Raw genomic sequence first — 23,352 nt, forward strand, 5'->3', positions numbered from 1 at the left:
TAATAAACAGAGAGGAAACAATTGATACAACTGATAATTTCATCTTCTTTTAGGTAAGTGATAGCAATATAATTCTTAAAGAAAATTCTTATTTTTTTACTGGCAATAAATTTACATTTATTGAGTCACAAATGAAACATGCTAAATTTTGAAGACGCTTTGTAGAAACAAATTTCCCTTTCACAGAATAAAGTTTAAGCATTCATAGGCAAAACTAATTTCCTAAAGAATATATTTCCTATCAAATGTATGTGTCATGCTCCTCTTGAGAGCCTTTAAAGTCACTGGAGTAATATATTGAAGGATGTTATGTGAATCAGGAAAAGTAACTTCCACAGTCAGAAGTATCATAAAAGATAGCCTGAGCATTACAGCACTGAGAGAATTTAGACAATTGAGCTCACTTTTACTTAAGAAATGTCAGGTGATTGAAAGAAAAATGCATGTAAATTTTCACTTGAAACATAAATTTACCCTTTTTTTTCTTTCTAATTTGCCTTGCTGGTATTGAATAGTAGTTTAGATGTGAAGTCAAAGAATTTCTTTGATTAGGTAAGAATGGTAAGGAAAAGGAACAATCAGGCAGTTTACAGTCAGATTTCTATTTTACTGACAGGTACCTGTAAGGGCTGCTAAAGTCCAAGTGTAGCTTTCCATTTAGCAGATGAGAACCTATGTATGCATTGGGGAGAGGAAGGTCTGGGTATAGAAGTGTTGATGTGGCCCTTCATAGTTATATGTGGCACTTCATTTCTATTAAACACTTAAGCCAGAATGTGAAACCTTTTCTTTTCAGAAAAAAGTGCCAAAGACCCTTGGGCAGTGATTTATTGGAGCAGTAAGATGAGAGGAGAACAACCCTGCTTGTAGTACACTAGATAAATGAGGGTTCCCTGTGTGCTAAAATTGCTTGGCATGTCTGCACAGACCAACTTATGTTTGGTAAATTATAAAGAAAAGCCTGTGTTACAAAGCCCTTAAAAGGTAGTTATCAAGTGGTGAAAAAGAATGAACTATGTAACTCTGAACAAGTTATGTAATCACTCTGAGTCATATTTTTTCATGTTTATAATAAGTATGAAAACACAAAACACACATAATCTAACATAGATCGTTGTCAGGGTTAGAAGACGTAATGCAAGTATAGCATTTAGCAAAGTACAAGACAGTACAAAGTATAAGACATTTAGATTGTTTTCCTTTTTTTTTTTAATTAAACATAGCTTTTTAACCTTAATTTTAGAAAATAATATCCTAATCATCACCTGCCAATATGATAACCTATTTTTGTTTAGAATCAGGAAACAGCAAAACAAAATTGTAAGAAAAGATAATAGAAAATGGAACAGGCTTATTCATTTTCTAATTTTAAGTACCAGCAGGACTCTGTTGTTTATGAGCTTTTTAGTTGTAAATTTGGCAAAATAAGATAAAATTATTACTTAAAAGAAAGGAAGGTACTTACCATATTTAAGACATTATCTCTTTTTCTGTACCTGGATAAAGTCTGGGAGTCCCAGCAGAGCAGCCATATTTTCTTTATCACACACAATAACTGTGGATGAAAATACATAAGGCAAGATAAAACAATAAAATTCCAAGAATTTCAAATTATAATGCAGCAAACAAAAAGTTGAATGTGGTTAGAGCTCTTAGCTGCTTAACTAGCTTTTTGAACAAACTGGATCTGACTGCAGACAGACTCTCAAACTTCTCACCTTTGCACCTGATACTGTTACACAGTCATTCCTCTGTTTCCATTGAGAATTGATATCAATCTTTGTGGATGCCAAAGTCCCTGATATAAAATAATGTAGCATTTGCAAATTACATGTGAAAATCCACCATGGAATATTATACAGCCATCAAAAACGATGAGTTTGTGATCTTTGTAGGGACATGGATGAACCTGGAAACCATCATTCTCAGCAAACTGATAGAAGAGCAGATCAAACACCGCATGTTCTCACTCATAGGCGGGTATTGAACAATGAAAACACATGGAAACAGGGAGGGGAGCACTACACACTGGGGTCAGTTGGGGGTAAATAGGGGAGGGATGGTGGGGGGTGGGGAGTTGGGGAGAGATAGCAAGGGGAGAGATGCCAGATGTAGGTGATGGGGAGGAAGGCAGCAAATCACACTGCCACGTGTGTACCTATGCACCAATCTTGCATGTTCTTCACATGTACCCCAAAACCTAAAATGCAATAAAATAAATGGAAAAAAAAAAGAAAATTCACCTGTATACTTTGTCACCTCTAGATGATTTATGATATCAAGTACAATGCCTATACAGTTCACCTGTGCATTTGATTTCATTGATGCAGTGGTACTCAGTGTGCAGAAAATTCAAGTTTTATTTTTTGGAACTTCATAAGTTTTTTTCTGAATATTTTTGATCTGTAATTGGTTGTCCACCCATGCAGAGTTCACTGATACAGAGGGCTGTGCTTAAATTTGCCCTATGATATAATTCTGTGAAAATTTATAGCTTTTCTAATCACTCTCAATTAGATTTAGAAAAGAAGTGAGTGACTTTTATTTTAAGGGCAAGTGTTTTTCAATCTAACATAATGTCGAAGTCTAAATAGTATCTAACTTAAACATCTTTCCCTCATCCAGATTGATTCCACCATAGGCCAAAAACCAGCAGTGAGTTTCTTCTCTTTCTGCACCTCCACCTTCTCCAACTGACAGATTTTAGATATATGTAGTATATAATTATATCTTATTTATAACATTTATTATAGGGATAATTATATATTAAATTATATAGATATGTGTGTGTATATATATATACATGATCATATAAAATACATTTATATAATTGAGGTAGCCAGGTGAGAGGGGGTCCCTGGAGAAACTCCAGCCACCCTGCCCACTGAGATGGAGCCTTGGGATGTTGGTGCCCTTTACAGTCAGGAGGAGCCTGGCACCTCCTCTTCCTGTGTGGAACCTGAGATTCAAAGGGCAGGTGGGAAGCACTCTAGCAGGGACTCTGACTTTATGAAGGATCTATATTTCCTTTTTTCACCCTTTTCACCCAATAAAACTCTGCTTTACTCACTCTTTAAACTGTCTGTGAGCCTAAATTTTCATGGTGTGTGATTCACAAGAACCTTTTCTTTAATCGAACTAGAAAAAGTCCTGCAACATTTTTGGCTTGCAACATGGGGGCTCGGGAAGCAGTGAGTAAAATGGGGACTCAAAACCTCTGACTGTCGTTTCTAAGCCTTTTCATCCTCATACTTCTGAGCTTGAGAAACTGCAACCCAAACCCCTGTCACTCCCAGGGATCGGGGGCCTTTTCATGGCCTTTTCATAGCCTTTTCCTTTCTTTTTTGAGACTGGACCAGCAAGCAGCAGCTCCCAGCAGTCTTCCGCTTTGTGCTGGGGCTGGGACCTATGGCCCAAGGCTCCCCCAAAGCCAGATCGCTTATTCCCACGAGGCACAGTCGCTTTTCCCTTCACCAGCTAAGCGTTTCGGCTCTATCAGACAGGCATTTTTAAAACAGTTTGTTTTTTTCTTCCCCTTCTCTATTCTGCTAGCAGTTAACCTTTAATTTTTTTTTTTCCTTTTACAAGACATGTTTACTGGGCCAGGCTCCCCAACTATCACTGTTTGTACTCTCTATAAAGTTTTGATTGTGAAAAAGGATTTCTGGGGCTAGTCTTGGGCTGTGGCCAGTCTGGTGTATTTTGCATGTCCCTTTGTTCTGAACAAACTTCTAAGCCTCTATCTTGTTTTACATCCTGGGGGCATGACAAAAAACACTTGGCAAGGCTTTGTTTAACAATCCTGCCGTAGGGGAGGAGCCCCTCTGCTTGGAAACATGCATGTTTTCCTAGATCTGTCTCTCAAAGGACCCCACCCAGCAACTGGGTTTCTTCTGCTTGTCTGTGTATGTGCTATGTGGGATATCTGTAAAAAGAGCTCTAAAATTTGGCCTAAAGAAAGGTAAGTGTCTGGATCTAATATTTTTTAAGGGAAATTAAAACCTGTGGAATCTTTCAGTTCATATGACTTTAATCTTTGAGAAATAAAAACAGCCCTAAAGGCTATTGGTAAAATGCAGGTCACATGCAAGTTTTGCTAAGTATTTTCAGGTTATAAGAGCTTTTGGGTTTTGAGAACTATTTGACTTGCTGGCTTAACAACTGGTAAGCCCTGGGGACATACAGAACTAACCACACCCTAACTAAGAAGACAAAGCTTGGCTACACTTAGCACACAATTAAAGCAACTTACCAAGTTTCACCTTAAAGTAAAAATTGCTAGGAGTTACCATTATAACATATAAGTGAAAGTACTGAAGAGATTTACTTGCAAGGGGAGTAAGAACATTAAAATGCTTGTTTTAGTAAAAGGTTATGAGTAGGCATGGAAAAGTAAACTTTGGCCTAGGGTAAAATGATTGTTTTGAGTTAAATTAGGAAAAAGCTGAAGGTTCAAAGAAGTGATGGAAGAATTGTAAAAATTAATCTTGCAGAAGAGGTTCTCTGTGTGAACATAAATTCAAAAAAGGCTATTATATGACTTTTCTGTAAATGGATCATTGAAATAAAAGCATAACAAGGTTTTCCTAAGGCACTAATCAGTTCTTCAGCAAAATTTGTAAAAAGTTATAAAATGTTTTGTGTCTTTAAAATTTCTGAGTAATCATTCTGGAAAAATGCATAGCTTATAGTAATCTGAAATTCTATTTCATAATGTAACCGTAGTATCTGCAGCAGGATTCCCTGGTTCCCATACTGAGAGTCGAACCCAGGCTGTCTGGGTAAAACCCAAGAGTCCTAACTGCTAGGCCACCACAGAAGCAGAGTAGCTACAACTGGAACTTAGGCACTTGGCCTTCCTAACCTGGAAGAATTGAGAAAAGGGGCCTCAGTGTCGTGGTGAGTGTTACAGCTCAGATAAAGCTCATGGACCCAAACAGTATGTGACAGTGCAGTTTATTAGGCAGAGTGAAAAGACAGCTTCCACAGTTTGGAAGGGGACCCGGAGAGGGTGTCGCCCCAGGCTGGGGTGGTGAGAGCTTTTATCCCTGAGTTATTCCTTCCCCATTCCTGTTCCCGTCCAGTGAAAGGGGTTCTTTCAAACTTCCTCTGGATTAATTGATCTTTGAATCCTTTACCAGATTGGCCATTGTTTTTCAACCCTGAGTCATAGAACCCCCACCTCCAAAAGCTAGTAGTGGGAAAATCAGAGACAAAGCCCCTGCCTAGCCTGCTGGGGGTGGGAAAGAGGAAATAAAGGCACCTAGCTGCCCAGAGACAGGAAAGCTAGATAAGTCCTGGGCTGGAGAAAAAGCCCCCACCTGACCCCAGGAAGTCCCTCTAACACAGTCCCTCAATAATATCAAGTGTTTTGAACTTCAAACACTTAACAGCCTTCCCAAAATCAAACTTCAGTTTCAAAATTGTCTTTCCTGACACCCAGCTTTTCAGATAGTTAAGAGGGCCACTGAATTGTCCAGAAAAGAGAGGTAAACAGAATTATTTGACATGTTTAAGTATATGGGATTGCCAAAATGATGTTCAATCTTCTGGTAATATTTTTGTGAATAATGCTAATATATGTTCCAAAATTGCATGGGATTTCTAAAATTCTAATGTCTGAGTATATGCTTTTAATCATAATTAAGGTTAAGTTATTATAAACCACAGAGATAACCAAAATTTTTGGTCAATTGTATTTCTAACTGTAACAACCCTGGACAATTTGCTATTCACAGACACTTATTGTCCTGTTTTAATCCTTTTCAAAGATGATTTATAATGAGCTATAGGACTTTAACAGGTGCTCCCAAATACAGCCTTCTGATAACTTTAGAGATCGTAATATTGAAATAAAGGAAAATGTACAGGACTCATGAAGAGCTGAAATGCTCATGAATATCAAAAAGCTAGAATTAAAAATGGACTGAACTCAGAAAGCTGAAGCAACATTTTGACTTTTGCTTAGAATATTGCTGATCCTTGTTTAGTTTTTCAGATTCAAAGAAATTTATTTTGAACTATTTATGGCCTTTAATAATTTATTAAGTTATACCTTTATGATCAAAATTTGAAGAATGTTTGTTTCTCCCTGCCTGGTTCTTCTAGAATTTGTAAACTATCTGTGAGTGTTCTTAACTTATGACAATATAATTGCTTGCATCAGTGCAATAAGAGTCCATTTTTCTTTTGCAATGGAACACAGTTTGAGGAAACGGTTATTTTTCCAGTCAAGGCTTTGACTGGAAGGGCATGGCCCCCATTAAGGAGTCAATCTCAATTTGCAGAGCCAATAAAAGCCCAATGGGGAAACAGACCTCATACTTTTGTCTATGCAGTCTTTGTACAGGGATCCTGACCTGTGGTCAGTAAATGATGTTACTTTCTAACAGGTTAAGGGGCTCAAAGTTCATCTTGGAACCTTAAGAAGAGAGGATAACCCAACTCACAGGTATTTGAAGCTATATACTCACAGTTGGGTTCAGCTCTAAAGATGTTATCTGAGATTCCTTTTGGAACAAAATCTAGCAAAGCCAATCCAAAAGGCCTATGTAGAAATAATTATTCTTGCTGCACTTTATGCAAATAACCAGGCAAAGTATAAAACTAAAGTCTATTTTGCAAACCATGATGTAAAATAGACTTTGGTTTTATAGTCCTAGGATGATTTTGAGGGACAGTTATAGAAGCTTTACTTCCTGGGTCCATGAGGGGTATGGTTTCAAAGACAAGAGTTTCCTGGCTCTATGCCTCCATCTGGGAACCAGAGGGGTTTCAAATGTAAAGTTCTTTGTCTGGATTTCCTATGCACGGGCTAGGAAGGGAAAACCAAGTGAGGCTCCTTTGTCCTAAAAAAACCTGCCAAAAGCTCTGGAGGAGGGGGATCTGTAAGTCAAGAGTTGTGGACCAAGTAGCCAATCCATTATCAGAGTCAAAGATCAATCACTCCAGGGGAAGTTTAAAAAAAAAACCTCTCATTGGATTGGAACATGAATGGGGAGGGAATAACTCAAAGGTTAAAACTCCAGCTGCTCCTTACCTATATTGATTCCTTCTCTGGGTCCCCTCCCACGACAGCATGAGCTGTCTTTCTTTCTCTGTCTGTCTAATAAATCGCTTTTCTGCAAAACTCTTTGGGACCATGATATTTATCCAAATGGTAAACTTACCATGCCTCCGGGGCCCCTTTTCTCATTCTTCAGGGTTAGTGAGGCCAAGAACCTCTTCGGAACTGGGAGCTGAATACCCTCCCTTGGTTACAATTTGTTTTTTAACAAACATGAGGACTGAAGAGAAAAAAATCATGTTTCAAATTTTATCATATATTTATCATTAAATTCTAAACTCACTAGTTGTTTTTAAGTTTTCACCTACATTTTAGACTAACCCTGCTTGTTCCTGTGAACCAAAAGCAACCTCTGGCTGCAGCTCAGAAAGAACCCAAGAGAAGGGTAATGTAGAAATTCCAATCAACATTCTAGTTCTGAGCAATTATCCTGCAAATCCTACCAGGTGATGTGAATGAATAAGATGCCCATCACTCAGAGGTTTCCTTTTAGGAAAGTAAGACCAAGAGAGTGAACCAAAGCCAAGCACCATGCACCCAAATCTTAGCAAGCATCACTATAGCCACTAGTTATCTGGGTGTGCCACAAGACATCTTTTCCTCACCCTTGTTGGAGTAGGACTCAGTTCCACAGTTTCACCTAATCATTCATCTTATGAAAAGGAGTGCATGCAACCCCCTGAGACACATTTTTGTCCCAAACTCAATTTCAACCTTCAGATCAAAGACCTAGGAAAGAAAACTGGATGAGGGATCCAGACGTAAATGATAACAGAGGTTAAAAGGCACAGCACAGGTGAGCGTGACTGATTCCTGCTGATTAAGCCAACCCCAAGCTTCCTGTTTAACTGATAAAGGCCACAATAATATCCATGACATAAATGAAGTCTAGGGAACTCCATGGCTACTGACAGTAGGTGGAAAGAGATATAGGTGAGAGCAGATGATTCCTATTCTCTAGGCCTCCCTGCTTCTTGGGTGCAAGCTGCTCTTGCACTCATGGAGGTGCCTGACAAAGTTGCCAGAACCTGGGGATGCAAGGACAGAAGAGGGAAAGAGGATGCTCTTCCCTCTCTCCTTCACATAGTCTGGATATCTGCTAGGAAGAGAAGGTAACCAGGGACACCTGCTTCCCTTTTTCTAGATGGATAGCCATTCATTTTAAGTCTGTAACCTCTTTTGAATGCATCCTGAACCTCTGAGACTCCTTTGAAAAAATGCCTTCTTTTTGTTTTTTTCTTTTCTTTTCCGTAGTTCTCTCTTTACTAATAGGTAATTGTGTCTCTGTACTATGAGGATTCCCCTTAGATGCATCCTGCGAACTGGAAATAGTTAATTTCCCAAACCTAAAATGGTATGCTCCGGATTGGGCTTAGAGGAAGGGAACTTATGGGCCCAATGTGCTGGCAAAAAAGGTTTGTTTGTTTGTTTGTTTTAACCAGTCGGGCTTTTGGCCTCTCTCCCCCTGTGCAAACTGGTAAAAAGCTTCAGGATTTTTGAGCTGTCCTTATCCCTCCCCTGCTTTCATTCTAATATATGTTTTCTAGTAACCGGCTATGTCCAATGGTAATGCAACTGGAGCTTCTGATGATGGCCCCTTCTGCTGGAAACCCTTAGATAGGCTTCTGAGGGAGCTCTGACTACTGTTTCCCCAAAACAGCACCCCAAGTCAGCAGGAAGCAGTTAAGATTGGTCTTTGTCCTTATCTTTAATCAACAGCAGTTAGATGTACTTCTTTAGAGGGGGGAATGAGATAGCCAGGTGGGACGGGCTCCCTGGAGAAGCTCTAACCAGCTTGCCCACTGAGGTGGAGTCTTGGGATGTTTGTGACCTTTGTAGCAGGGAGGAAACCTGAAATTCAAACGGCAGGCAGGAAGCACTCTAGCAGGAACAGTGGCCTTACAGAGGATCCCCTTTTTCCTTTTTTTCCCTTTTCACCCAGTAAAACCCTGCTTTAGTCCACCTTTAAACCATTTGCAAGCCTAAATTTTTGAGGCTGGGGGACGGCCAAGAACCCTGTCTTAAGCTGAAATAGGAAACGCCCTGCAACATAATTACATAATATTTATATATAATATATAATTTACATATTATATATTATATAATCTCATTTATATATATATATAAGATATATAATTGTATAAGATATATGTAATATCTTATGCAATTGTATAAGATATTGTATATATATCACTATATCCCTAATAAGATTATATGTACACAAGAAAATAAGGAGGTCTTTTCAGCTAGAAAAGAGATGAGGATCAGGAAAGGTGTGAATGACTAATGTGGTGGTTACCTAGAATCCATATCCCCTAACTGTCTCTCTCTTGTGGGACACTTATGGGATTTAGATGATCCTCATTGTTTGGCAAGCAATTAGTCAGGGTTCTCCAAAGGGATAGAACTAATAGGATAGATGTATATGAACAGGAGTTTACTAGGAGAATTGACTCATATGATCACAAGGTGAAGTTCCACAATAGGCCAGGGGCAATCTAAGGAGCAAGGAAGCCAGTCCAAGTCCCAAAACCTCAAAAGTAGGGAGGCCGACAGGGCAGTCTTCAGTCTGTGGCCGAAGGCCCAAGAGCCCCTGGCAAATGACTGGTGTAAATCCAAGAGTCCAAAATCTGAAGAACTTGGAGTCTAATGTTCAAGGCTAGGAAGTATCCAGCATGGGAGAAAGATGAAGTACTTAAGACTGAGCAAATCTCCTCATTCCAGTTTTATTCCTCCTGACTGCTTTATTTTTGCCAGGATGGCAGCTGATTAGGTGGTGCCCACTCAGACTGAGAGTGGGTTTGCCTCTCCCAGTTCACTCACTCAAATGTTAATCTCATTTGGCAACACCTTCACAGATAAACCCTGAAAGGACACTTTGCATCCTTCAAATATTCAAGTTGACAGTATTAACCATCACAGTGAGCCTTCACTATTGGGCTCTTTTATGGGGAGTTTCCCAAAATCTTTAATTCAAAAGTTTTTCTTCTTCCATCTCTTCTACCCTAATGAATCCTCTTTCCTAGTGAATAGTTTCTACTGATGAATTCTAAATAGCCTAGAGGCAGGTGAAGGATCACATAGGCAAAAAGTGTTCCTAGTTTTAACACATCTGCAATGAAGGATTTCTTTCTGCCATTTAAATGTTCAGATGAGTGGAATGCACTTTACTGTTCTCAGCCTTTACGCCTTGGACAAGATACAATTATAGAAAAGTCACAGGTTATCATCTTATACTGTCACCTGTATAACTTCAGGAGTTGTGAAGTGGTCTACCTTGGAGAAAGAGTAAAAGATAAATGACTAAAGAGAGAACTCAGAGAAAGACAAAGAGAAAAATCAAAACAAGAAAAGAAAAAAAAAGGAATACTGGTAGTCTCTATTTCTTGAAGCCTAAGTATATTCTTGTTCTTGGAATCTATGAAACATCCTTTTAAATCATGTTTGTTTTGTTTTTTATTTATTACTTGAGTTATTATATTAGGTCATTGTTTTAATCTTGCTTATTTTAATCGCTATTGCTTTGTTTTTCTTTTTCTATAACTAATAAGATTATAGAAACAGCAAGGTTATCTGTGAAAAAGAACTTCTATATTCTCTTTCTACCTTTCGAGATGGAGTTGATTGCATAGAAAAGCCTAAAATTAATTTTAAGAAAGAAAACTCAAGAAAATAGACTATTATTACATGGACAAAAAATGTTAGTATTTAAAATAATTTTGATAAATATTTTTTAAATAATTATTTCATAAACAATTGCTGGGTTTATAAACTGTGTGTTTGACTCTTTGAAACAAACAAATTTAACACTAATCTGCATTTAGTCTTCATATAATCTTCAAAATCAACCATTTGTGCCTAAGTATCCATATTTATTTCCAAATTTTCATAGAAGTCCTAACTATTTAGGACTTGTAAGTTGTCTTATAAGATCCATTGAAGTAATTAGAATAAAATTTGGGATAAAGGATCTATTCAGCCCCAGCACTAAGGGCACTATTAATGTTGAAATACATTGGCAACATCATTACAATTGTGTAATTTAGAATGCACTGTGATTTTTTTACATTTAAAATTTTTGAACTGACAGTTGAATTAATATAGAACTTTTGTAATTACCTAAGGATAAATTAATTTAAATTTTATTTAAAATATTTGCCATCGTTTGACATTTATCTCAAGAAAAATTTATTAGAAGATAACTGATTAACATAAGAAATAATGCATTTATGTCTGATGCAACATTAATATTAATAATTTATTTATTGTGTATAACAACACTGTTTCATTATCACATAGTATAATTTAAAATATCTCAATTTTTAATATATTTTACTTTGCCCTAACTTTTGGAAGAGGGTGAATATTTCTTCTTTTCCAAATCTTAGTGATTAAATATATTTTTAAATTTATCAAATATGAGTTAGAAATTTCTCAGATGTAAATACCTTTTACAAATAATGCTCTAGGTAGTAAAGATGCAAATCATGTGGCCTGCAATAAGTATATATATCCTCTAAGCTTCAGAACTCTTCGTATGCTGGAGGAATTCTTTATTTTAGACATACAGAAACTGAGGTAAAATGTCACAGAACTCACAAGTGGGAGACAGGACTAGAAGCTTACATTTTCAAATCCCAAACCTGTGCTTCTTCTGTTACTTAACGTGATCTCTTATCTGAAAAATCTGTAAAGAAGAACATGTTCTACAAGGTATAATGTTCTATGTTATATGTTCTACAAGGCATAAGGAAGTTAACAATGAATGTGTTTTTTATATAAAATCGGAATTTTAAAATAGTTTCAGCTCAAATGGCAGGGAAGAGAAGAACAGAGAAATCAGTTGAAGAAAATATAAACATTAAAATGTTTGAAGGCGACATTAATCTTAAAAAGCAATCTCATTTTCTAATTTTTCATGAAAATAATTTTAATGACATAGGAAGAGTTTCTCTCCAAGAAACCTGGATTGATGACTAGCTTAATTTCAAAATTTGTGAGGAGTTTTTGTCTGACTGGGAACCAGTGTGTCACCTGGGCTATGTGAACACTGGTACAAGAAGTCTCTATCACTTCAGCATCTCCTTGCTACATTTCAAAGTCCCATGGCTCCTACCATCAGAAAAGTAGGCAGTATGGCCTCACAGTTATTTATTTGCACACGTGGACACTGTAACTGGGGGAGCATCCACAGCTCCCAGCTCCAAAGAGGTTCTTGGCCTCTCTTACCCGGAAGAATGGGGAAAGGGGCCCTGGAGGTAAGGTGAGCTTACTGTTCCAATAAATATCAGGAACCCAAAGAGTTTTGCAGAAGAACAATTAATTAGACAAAGAGAGAGAGAAAGAAAGACAGCTCCCAAGCTGTTGTGGGAGAGGACCCAGAGAAGGAACCAGGTATAGATAGGAGCAGCTGGAGTTTTAACACTTGAGTTATTCCCTCCCCATTCATGTTCTAGTCCAATGAGTGGAGTTCTTTCAAACTTCTTCTGGAGTGATTGATCTTTGACTCTGATAACAGATTGGCTGCTTGGTCCACAACTCTGAGTTACAGAGCCTCCTCCTCCCAGAGCATTAGGCAGGTTTTTTGAGACAAAGGAGCCTCACCTGGCTATCTCTACCTAGCACTGGCGGGAAACCCAGACAAAGAACTTTACATTTGAAACCCCTCTGTTTCCCAGATGGAGACATAGAACCAGTAAACCCCTGCCTTTGAAACCATGCCCCTCACAGAATCAGGAAGAGAAGTCCCTCAGACACCATTTGGCAGGGAGCTAGATAAATATTTATTTTAGTTAGGCACTGTCAGATTGAATGTAAATTTGCTAGATACTGGAGATTGTTTTAGCAGTTATGCATAAAATATTCATCCTCAATAGATGATAAGGACAAGATTAGAAAATAATTCAAATAGAAAAGTGTAGGATCAATAACAGGTAGCATTCTCTGTGAGGATAAATTTTTGCTTTTTTTATGTTTTTAAAGATAAACTCTTCTTGTTTGTTAATAAATAGGAAAAAGAATTTGACTCCCAAAATATAACACAAAGCAATAAAGGGAAAAAAATGTTGAAGATAGAGTAATAAGAATATGTTATGAAGATAGAATTGGTCTTCTTTTAAAAGTATTCCAGTTAATGTGGCTCCTCAAAGCATTATCAGATATATTTCTTAAAATTCAAGACAGTATATTGAGTTAGTGAAAGATGGTTTTAAAGGTTAAATTACCATTTAGAACAAAGTGGTATATTAAGTGATAACAAAAGTACAATTTACAAATAAAATATTAATCATAAAAATGTACTCACCAAACAATATAACAGCCAATATACAAAATAGTACTCAAAGAGATTTTTATGTAAATACTATTATACAAGAGAATTTATAGTGATATTTATTGAAATGGTTTGCAGATGTAGAAAACAAGAAATGATAAATTTGAGAAATAAAACCAACAAACCCATGTTGTTACAATATATAGAAAACATTTTTCAATGAATGTAATATGTATTTTCCCTTATGTGTGTGAACTACCAATTAAATTATTTTTCATATTAAAAAATAGCTCATCAGAATTAAAACACATAAATTTTACAACTTAAAAAAAAATTGAAATAAAAAACTTTCAAATTTTGATAAATTTGGAATTAACTACCCATTATCTTGATAATCCTTGGATCAAAGAAGAAAGAAAAACTGAAAATTTGTTGTTTATAAAGCAACAAAAAAGAGAACTTATACCAAAATTTCTAGTATATGTCTAAAGGCATGAATACATTAACTGGTTAAAAATAAAACTAAATAAATAAATCATTGGAATTTAATATTCATCTTAGGAAGTTATAAAAAGAAATTAATGTACCAAAATGTCAGAATAGAGAATAATGATGAAAACTAAAATTAATAAAGGGAAACAATATTGACAAGCAAATACATAAAGAAGCTTGTTTTTTAAAAGAAACAATGACATTAATAAATCCTAATTAAATTAGTGTGGCAGTAAGGAACAGTACAGAAACCATAAATGTACAGTATTAGAGATAATAAAAGACACATAGCCACATGCTTGAAAGCTTAAATACATAGAAATATGCTATGATTTGAATACACACCCCCAAAAATGTGTTTTGGAAACTTAATCCCCAATGTTTAAGTGTTAGGAGATGGGGTCTAGTAAGAGGTAATTAGGCCCTAAGAATAGAGCAAATTGATTAATGTCATTAACACAGGAGTGTGTTCCTTATTGAGGGAATGGGTAACTTATAAAAAAAGATAATGCCTACAGCCTCTCCCTCTTTGCCCTTCTATCATGAGATGACTCAGCAAAAAGACCCTCACCAGATGCTGGCCACTTGATCTTGGACTTTCTAGCCTTCATAACCATGAGCCAATACATTTCTGTTCATTTTAAATAACCAAGTCTAAACTGTTCAGTTATAGTGGCACAAAACAGACCAAAGCATAATACTACATGCAACTTGATAAGAAGTTTTAGAAAATATGTAACAGAATTTATATATCTTAGTCTAATAAAAATGAGAAAACAATTCTATATGAGACCCCAAAATCTGGACTAGACCAACTATAAAATAAATAGGGAGTGTGGTTACAGCAATGCTATTCAAAACAGCACCAGAACCAGAATGAATTTCCAAATGATTATCTGAACTTTAACAAGCAGACATTTTACTATTCTTTAAACTGTTCTAAGCCACCTATAGAAGTTGAATATTTCCTGAAATCATTTTATGAAAATAGCACAAAGCTCTATAGTTATTGTACTTTATTGTTTCCTTAAAAATCATATATGCCAATTCAATATATTAACTTATATGCTAATGCTGTAAATAGTTTTAAATGCAACCCAACATTATACTACAAATAAATGTTTATCAGTTAATATTTTTATCTTTAAAAAGGCAAGCACAATACAATATCAACGAATACATGAACATAATTCAGTATTTTGACATATTAATAAAGAAAGACTATAATTTTAGCAGCAAGTACTTAAAAAGCATTGATAAAATTTAGCAAACATTTAAAATTAATAAGAGGAATCTAGTTAAAATATGACATTAAAAAGAAACAATTTTTTGGCTCTGACTTTACATTAAAATAAAAACTTTCGCCATTTTCTCTATAAATTATTTCAAATACAAGGGAACCCCCAAAAAAGACAATAATGCATTTTTTTCATGAAGCAAGAATACTTCTCTAACTCTAAACTCCAATAATTGATGGTAGGCAAGAAACACATCAGAAAGAGGTCATAAGAAAAAGATGCAGAAAAAAATATTTTTAAAAATTGGTAGCAGTTACTGGAAAAAATGGTTATGGCTAAAGACAAAACTGAGACAAAAATTGGGTGTTCCATTTATACCCTCAGCTATACAACCATTGGGAAAATCATTCCTTCCCCACCTCATAGAAGAAAAAGTTCTTTTAAAAAACTACAATAAAACTAGTTTGTAATGTGGAAAGCTGACTTGGAGGATGACATTGAAGACATACTATCTGGAAACAGAACAAATCGTGAGAGTCTGAGAACTGAATGTTGAGACCCACAGCCCCCAGTAAAACTTCCAAACACATACAACCATGCTTACATAACCTTGGAAAAGTCTAGACAATTGATGAAGGAAAATAAACTTCATTTTAAAACGAAACCAAAACAAAAATCATCTACATACTGAATTCTGGAGTTTCAGTGAAAAGTTGACAAGTACCAGGGAATTTGCTCTGCTGACCATCACTAATGAACTACTGAAGAGCCCTCAAGCTGCTTTTCAAAGTTTCACCTCTAATAAGGATGGAACCTCAAGGATCACCAGGAAATTCAGGAAAGCCCCCAATACAAAAGGGAAGTCAAAGCTTGTAATAGAAAAGACTAGTAGAAGAATACAGAAGAAAAAAAAAACTCATAATGATAAAATATTGGCCCCAGAACAATAATCAAATATTATTATAAAAATTGTAGAACAGGCCAGGTGCAGTGGCTCACACCTGTAATCCCAGCACTTTGGGAGGCAGAGGTGGGCAAATCACGAGATCAAGATATTGGGACCATCCTGGCCAACATAGTGAAACCCCATCTCTGCTAAAATACAAAACTTAGCTGGGCACGGTTGTGTGCGCCTGCAGTCCCAGCTACTAGGGAGGCTGAGGCAGAGAATTGCTTGAACTCAGGAGGTGGAGGCTGCAGGTAGCCGAGATCACACCACTGCACTCCAGCCTGGCCCCTGGCAACAGAGTGAGACTCTGTCTAAGACAAAAAAAAAATCATAGAACAAGAAACAAGTTTTGGAAATTAAAAATGTGATAACTGAAATGATTTTTTTTAATTGCTAAAAGTTTGGGATTAAAATTCTGGGAAATATCTTGGTAATTAACCAAAAAGAAAAAGAATGGCAATAGATGAGAAAATTAGAAGAGCAACCAAGGTGTCTAATGTTTCCTAATATCAATTTGAAAAGAAGCGTATCACAAGACTTCTATCAATGAATATAATTAACAGTACTCAGAAATAAAGGACAATGTTTTTCTAGATTGAAAAAGTCTATAAAATAAATTTAAGTATATGAAATCTAAAATGAGATTTTATTTGCCTGTAAGACAAAATATTAATCATATAACCAAAATAAAATACTGGGGATAAATTGTGACTATATGACAGAGGCTCTCACAAATCCATTGAACACAGATCAATAACACAATAGAAACATGGGCAATGGCTATGAATTAAGAATTCACAGAGAAGGAATTATTTTTATTAGATATAACAATTTTCAACTTCTCTCAAGCTAAAAATTAATATTAAAAAAGATATAACATTTTTTCCATTCAGATTACCCCAAAAAACTGATATGATAAGAAATATTTCCAATATGAGAGGGGTATGGAAAAACAGTCACTATCATATGCTTGGCAGAGTTATATTTTCTTAGACTTGAATATTTGGCAATATTGATGTGAGTTTAAAATACCTACTGAAACTAACATTTCATTTTCTTTAATTTACCTTACAGTTACAATTACACTTAGATGAGAAAGGCAAACAAAAATCTTTGTAGAATTCTTTGAATTAGCAAAAAATCAGAATTAATCTATACATCTATCAATGAGTGAATGTTTAGGCAAACTATGACATGTCCATTATTCACTGTACTAGTAAGTGCTAATCTGGTATAAATTTTAAGAAATACCTGTATGTTTTTATTTAAATGGGTGAATAATCAGTGTGCTGAGAAATGTGTGCCACTATTTTTGTAAAGATTTTTAAAAATACATATATACAATTTTATAAGTTTATAGCTTTAGCATTGTGATTAAGATTTTCATTCCCAGAGTCCTACCACCTGGCTTTGAATCCTGACTATCTTTTACGAGTTGTATAACTTTGGCAAATTTATGTAAAATACCTCTCAGTTTTAGTATTTTCTACCACCTAAGTTTGCTGTGATAAATATGCCAATTCTAGCAAATGTTAGAATTCTGAAAATCAATTGCATGAGGAATTATATAGTATCATATGGTTAATTATATGGTTACATACATTTTGTGTCTAATAATATGTTCTCTCCTGTTTTAAGTTAAACTTATATAAGCAACTTTAATTTTTTTTTTTTTTTTTTTTTTTTTGGAGTCTTTTTTTTTTACCAGGCTGAACTGCAATGGCATGATCTTGCCTAACTGCAACCTCCGTCTCCAATGTTCAAGTAATTCTCCTGACTCAGCCTCCCGAGTAGCTGGGATTATAGGCGCCTGTGACCACACCCAGCTAATTTTTTGAATTTTTGGTAGAGATGGGGTTTCACCATTTTGGCCAGGATGGTCTTCATCCCTTGACCTCGTGATCTGCCCATTTCAGACTCCGAAAGTTCTGGATTACAGGGATGAGCCACTGTGCCCGGCCAGTAACTTTAAATTTTTAGTTTCACGAAAGAAGGAATTTGTTTCATGAAAGAAGGAATACTTTCAGATATTTTTTTTACTTGAGAATTAAACATTCAAACAAATCTCTCAAGTTTATAAGAGTTATTTGATTATTTCTGGTATGCAAAGTTAGAAATTCAACCCTGTTGACTAGATCAAAGAATATTTTTAGTTTACATTTTATGGATTCTGGTCAAAAACATATTTTCCAATGTATTGGTTTCTTGTCACACAAAATATAATGACTAACTGTATATGAATTCTGAAAACAACTGTATCAGCAATACATCATTATCTCAATATTTCTCATTGACAGTTACTTAAACCTGAAGCTGATGATTTCTACTACACTTAGTCATGGCTACAGCTAGTGATCATAATAATTTATTTTCATATATGTACATATACAAATACATGTGTATTTATATAAAAAACTTTAAAAATAATTTAACATCCAATAAAGGATGCATAAAACACTGGTAGGTTTAACGAAAATAACTTTTTATGAAATTAAAAGATAAGCAACACAAGAAATCAAAGACAGAACAATATAAAACTGAATTTATAAACAACTTGCTATTAAGGGAAAAGCTGCCCAATTCATGCAGTGATTTGATGCTTTTATGTTTTCTTCATATTACATTGATATGGTATATAAAATGTGGCATTCTAATATTTCTTAATATAAAATAAATAGGAAATCTGTTGTCTCTTTTTCCTAAGGATTTCAAAGTTCAAAAAAGAGGCAGCAAACCACATTGCCATGTGTGTACCTATGCAACAATCCTGCATGATCTACACATGTACCCCAGAACCTAAAGTACAAAAAAAAAAAGACACAAATCTTTTACTTTTTATTTGTTTGCTTGCTTTTTCTCCTAGACTGGCCAATATTCCCTTTTTTTCTGCTCTTTTACTACGTGACTTTATTTTTATATGGTCTAGACAGGCACCACTCTTCCATTTTTAGGACTAATCTAGCTCTGTGACTAACTTTGGCAATTATATTTTCAGTAACTCCAATGAAAGATTTGTGCCAGTATAATATTTCCTCTGGGTCCACAGAGATTTCAAAACATACATTCTCATTTTTATTCATTTTCAAATTAAATTTTTTTCCTAAACTTTACATTATTGTTATAACCACTTGTTTTTTCTAGAACAAAATGTTTCTAGCATTTTTCCATTAGTTCATTTTCCTTAAGTAACTATATGAATTTCTATATGTTTACACATATGCTTTATTTCTAATATCCTATGAAAAGAAAACCCTTCTCATGTTAATTTGAAATGGCTTCATGAATACAAACTAAGGAACACAAGACAGATACACAAGAATACAAGGCAGAAATAGTATAAGATAGAAGACAACATTTGGAACTCTGTAGACACAAAGCAGGAATTTCACCACAGGAAAGTATAATACTTAAGAAGAACTCTTTCAGAGGCCATAAATGTGATCCCGGTTCCCAGTGCATAAATGTGAAATGCTGTTGGCCAACAAGAAACAAAACGTGGCTCCTGCACTCCATACAACAGATGGGCAACAATTGCCAAAGCTAACTTTATGAATAAGAGAAGGCTAACACTTTCCAAAAACCGATCTCGGTTGGTCAGCTCCTCTCACCTTGTTCTAAGATAACTTCTCTACATTTTTGAAGTTCATCATTTTCTCTCTTGAGTGCCGCTTCATGTTAGCAGCTGTGGCTCACTCTGCACTGATTTGCTACAAGAAGACACATCTCTTAACACAGAGAGTAGAGGCCAGGAGATAACAGCATAAAGTAACTCTGTATGTAGCAATCATTATGAGATAAATATATATGAATTAAATTAAAATTAATTTAAAAAGTGAATATCATATATAAAATCTGACAATTTCCTGAATCCATGATCTAGGACTCACATGAGTTTCACACGTTCCTAACATGATTCATTAATGTGTAGTGTAATTTCTAATCATTCAAAATATGAACATCGACAGCTTTCTTCTCTTTCTTGTATTTGCCCTGAAATCAGCTTTTATTGATCTTTTCATTTCTATTTTTAGATAAGACTCTTTAGGAATAAATTCAGAATTTAAACTTAATAATTTAATTAAATTAAAAAGACTTATTTTGCTCAATTTGTGTACCAATCAATATTGTAGGAACTGTAGATACAGTAGTAAATCACACAGAAATTGTTCTAATGGGAGCAGATCATAGTAATGTTAAACAAGAACATTATAAGGTAGGTATACTACAAGGTATTAAATACTAAGGAGAAAATTAAAGCAGGAGAAGGGATTAAACAACCTGGAGAGAGAGATGCAATTTTAAAGAGTGGTCAGGAGAGGCTTCATTGAGAAGGTAACAGTTAAAAACTTGAAGATGGAAAAATCAAAGATAAAAAACTAAAATACTAATAATATATGTAATTAGAAGTTCTGCAGGATAAACATCATAGTATAGAACATAGTGGAGTTTATTCATAGAATAAATGGCAGCTAAAATATATTATTAATGTGTCAAGCCCTGCTGTAATCATGTTACATGGTACCATTTAAGCTGCATAAAAATTCCACAAATAGGCAAAAATATTATCAATATTCTACAGATAAACTGAGACAAAGAAAGTTTAAATTTATTCATGGTTACACAGCTGATCAATGTTTTTCACCACAGATGGTTTTCTTCTAGATTCCAGTATTTTAACATTTTAATACTCACCCTCTGAGAGGCAGAGTGATTTATTTTTTATGCATTTACTCCCATGAAGAAAAACTAAAATCAGACTAATTCTACTCACTGATCTTGGTCTTGTCCTATTTGGCCTCCATTCAAAACCTCCACAACTGTACAATTCGCTGGATAATCTTTATCACAGAATCAGATAATAAAGTCCTCAGTAATACTGCATATGGAAATCAGCCAAGCAGTATAATTGGAACTTTGGAACTTTCAGTCTGGTTCCTTTTATAGTCTGATGCAAGCATCAGAGGAAGATATGCCTCTAGGTCGTTTCTGAAATCACCATCCTCTGATCTCCATCTCCTTTATGTAGGCAGTTTTAGGAAAGAATACTCACACTCTCGCATCTACACATGCTATTCCATCCTAAAACTAAAAAATGTTCATAAAAATTTGTCTATACAAAGAAAAATGAATTCCCCAAAGGAAACATCTTACGGGAAAAAAAAAATCCTGTAATGTTTTCTGTTCCCATGTTTTTAGACTGAGGAATATTCCAGTATGCACATAAAGACAGAGGGAATCTCTGTGGTTCTCACAAGCTGATACCACAGACCTTCTGAAGGCTGGCTAGGGAAAGCCAACGTTCCAGCTTTGGCCAGATAAAGAGCAAAGATCCCAAGGTGGCCCAAAAGGGTTTCAGACAACTAGTAAGCTGAATTCGGCAGGGGACAAGGAGGGAAAAGAAACATAACCAACAAAACAAGCATGATGAAATAGTAAATGAAAATACAACAATAAATAATAATAGTAAATCTAAAATGAAGAGAAGGAATAAAACCAAATAGATTATTTATCACCATCAATGCAAATGATTTAAATTTCCCTTGTAAAATACAAAACTGAAACATCTTAAAGTGGTTACAAAATAAAGGCAGTTTGTTAATGACACATCAAATACAAAATGACAAGAAACATAAAACTTAAAAGAATGGGAATCAGGCCAGGTGTGGGGTTCACACTTATAATCCCAGCACTTTGGAAGGCTGAGGCAGGTGGATGACATGAGGTCAGAAGTTTGAGACCAGCCTGAACAACATGTTGAAACCTCCGTCTCTACTAAAAATATAAAATTAGTCGTGGTCGCACGTGCTTGTGATCCCAGCTACTTAGGAGGCTGAGGCAGGATAATCGGCTGAGATCACACTATTGTACTACAGAGTGAGTAGTTATTGTACTACAGAGTGAGTAGTTATTGTACTACTCTGTTGCCTGGGCAACAGAGTGAGATTGTCTCCAAAAGAAAAAAAAAAAAAAAAAAAAAAGAAATTTAAAAAAAAAAAAAAAAAAAAAAAAAAAAAAAAAGAGTGGGAATGAAATACTGCAAAAAAGAAAACAAATGGTAAGTAGGAGTAGAAATCATCAAACAAGTAAAGTGATTTTCAGAGCCAAAAGTATGACGGGAAGAGAGAGAGAGAGAGAGAGAAAGAGAGAGAGAGAGAGATTGTTTTATTTCACTAGGCTAAAATGGCTACTTCCAATATATTTCTGGTAGTATTTTGTTGTCTAAAATGAAAATAAATCTTATAAGTAAATCCTGACTTCTACAAGTCCATAAAAAATCACAGGAGTATCAGATATTTTAATGCTTCTTTAAGCCAGAAAAAAAAAGTTTAATCAAAATAGTTTATAACTTAGCAAAAATTATTTAAGAAGTACCAATAGAATATAGTTAAAAATGTTACTCGCTTATTTCCCCATGCTCCCAATGCCACCTTGACCCCATCCCTGCTTCTCAAATACACTCACTTTTAAACACTGTTCAGCATTACTTTTATGTTTTTAATATGTGCACTGTGTTGTTTAATACTCCATGTTAGACCTTATTATTGCCCCTTGCTATAAGAGACGAAATGCGGTTTTTCCCTTTCCCCTCCTTCACCCATCAGGCCTGTCAAAAATTTTCTCAGTATTTTTCTAGCCATATTTTAGTTAAAATTATGTGATTATGCATGCCTTTAGAAATATTAGTGTATTATAATTGCATTTGGGCTTTTCTATTTTTTTTAATTAATTGCATTTTTAATGCTTTTGTGGTCTTTTGTTATCTTTGCATTATTTATTATATCTCATTTGAACTTTTAGAAATGTTTAAGTTACACCTCCGGTATTTTATTAAGTCTGACCCTTGACACCCTCCGGTATTTTATTAAGTCTGACCCTTGACACCGTCTTCCTAAAACACACCTTTTTACTTTCCTGCTTCATCTAAACTGTTTGCTCTCGGTTCCTGCTGTGAACCATCTTTCTTGAGGCTGCCTTTGACTCCGGTCCCAATTACAGGTCTTCCTCAAAACACATGCCAATAATTTCAGAGGAGCGGATATGTGGGAAGTCCTGGCATTTCTGAAAAAATGTTTTATAGTGTTTTAATCAATTGGTAGTTTAGGAAGTTGTACGTTTCAGAGTTGAAGGGACAGGATCCCTGAGAAACATGAAAGCCTTGCTCCCTTGCCCTCCAGTGGCTGATGTAGCTCTTGAAAATGTCTGAGGCCATTTTGTTTGTAGATAAACTGGTTTTGTTTTGTTTATCTGTCTAGCAGCTTGTAGGTGTTACTGTTTCCCCAATTTTACTACAGTCTCATGAAAATGTACCTTGAGGTATGTGTTCATTTTTTTATTT

The sequence above is a fragment of the Cebus imitator genome, unplaced genomic scaffold (genome assembly GCF_001604975.1).
Source record: "Cebus imitator isolate Cc_AM_T3 unplaced genomic scaffold, Cebus_imitator-1.0 Scaffold114, whole genome shotgun sequence".
NCBI classification, from domain to species: domain Eukaryota; kingdom Metazoa; phylum Chordata; class Mammalia; order Primates; family Cebidae; genus Cebus; species Cebus imitator.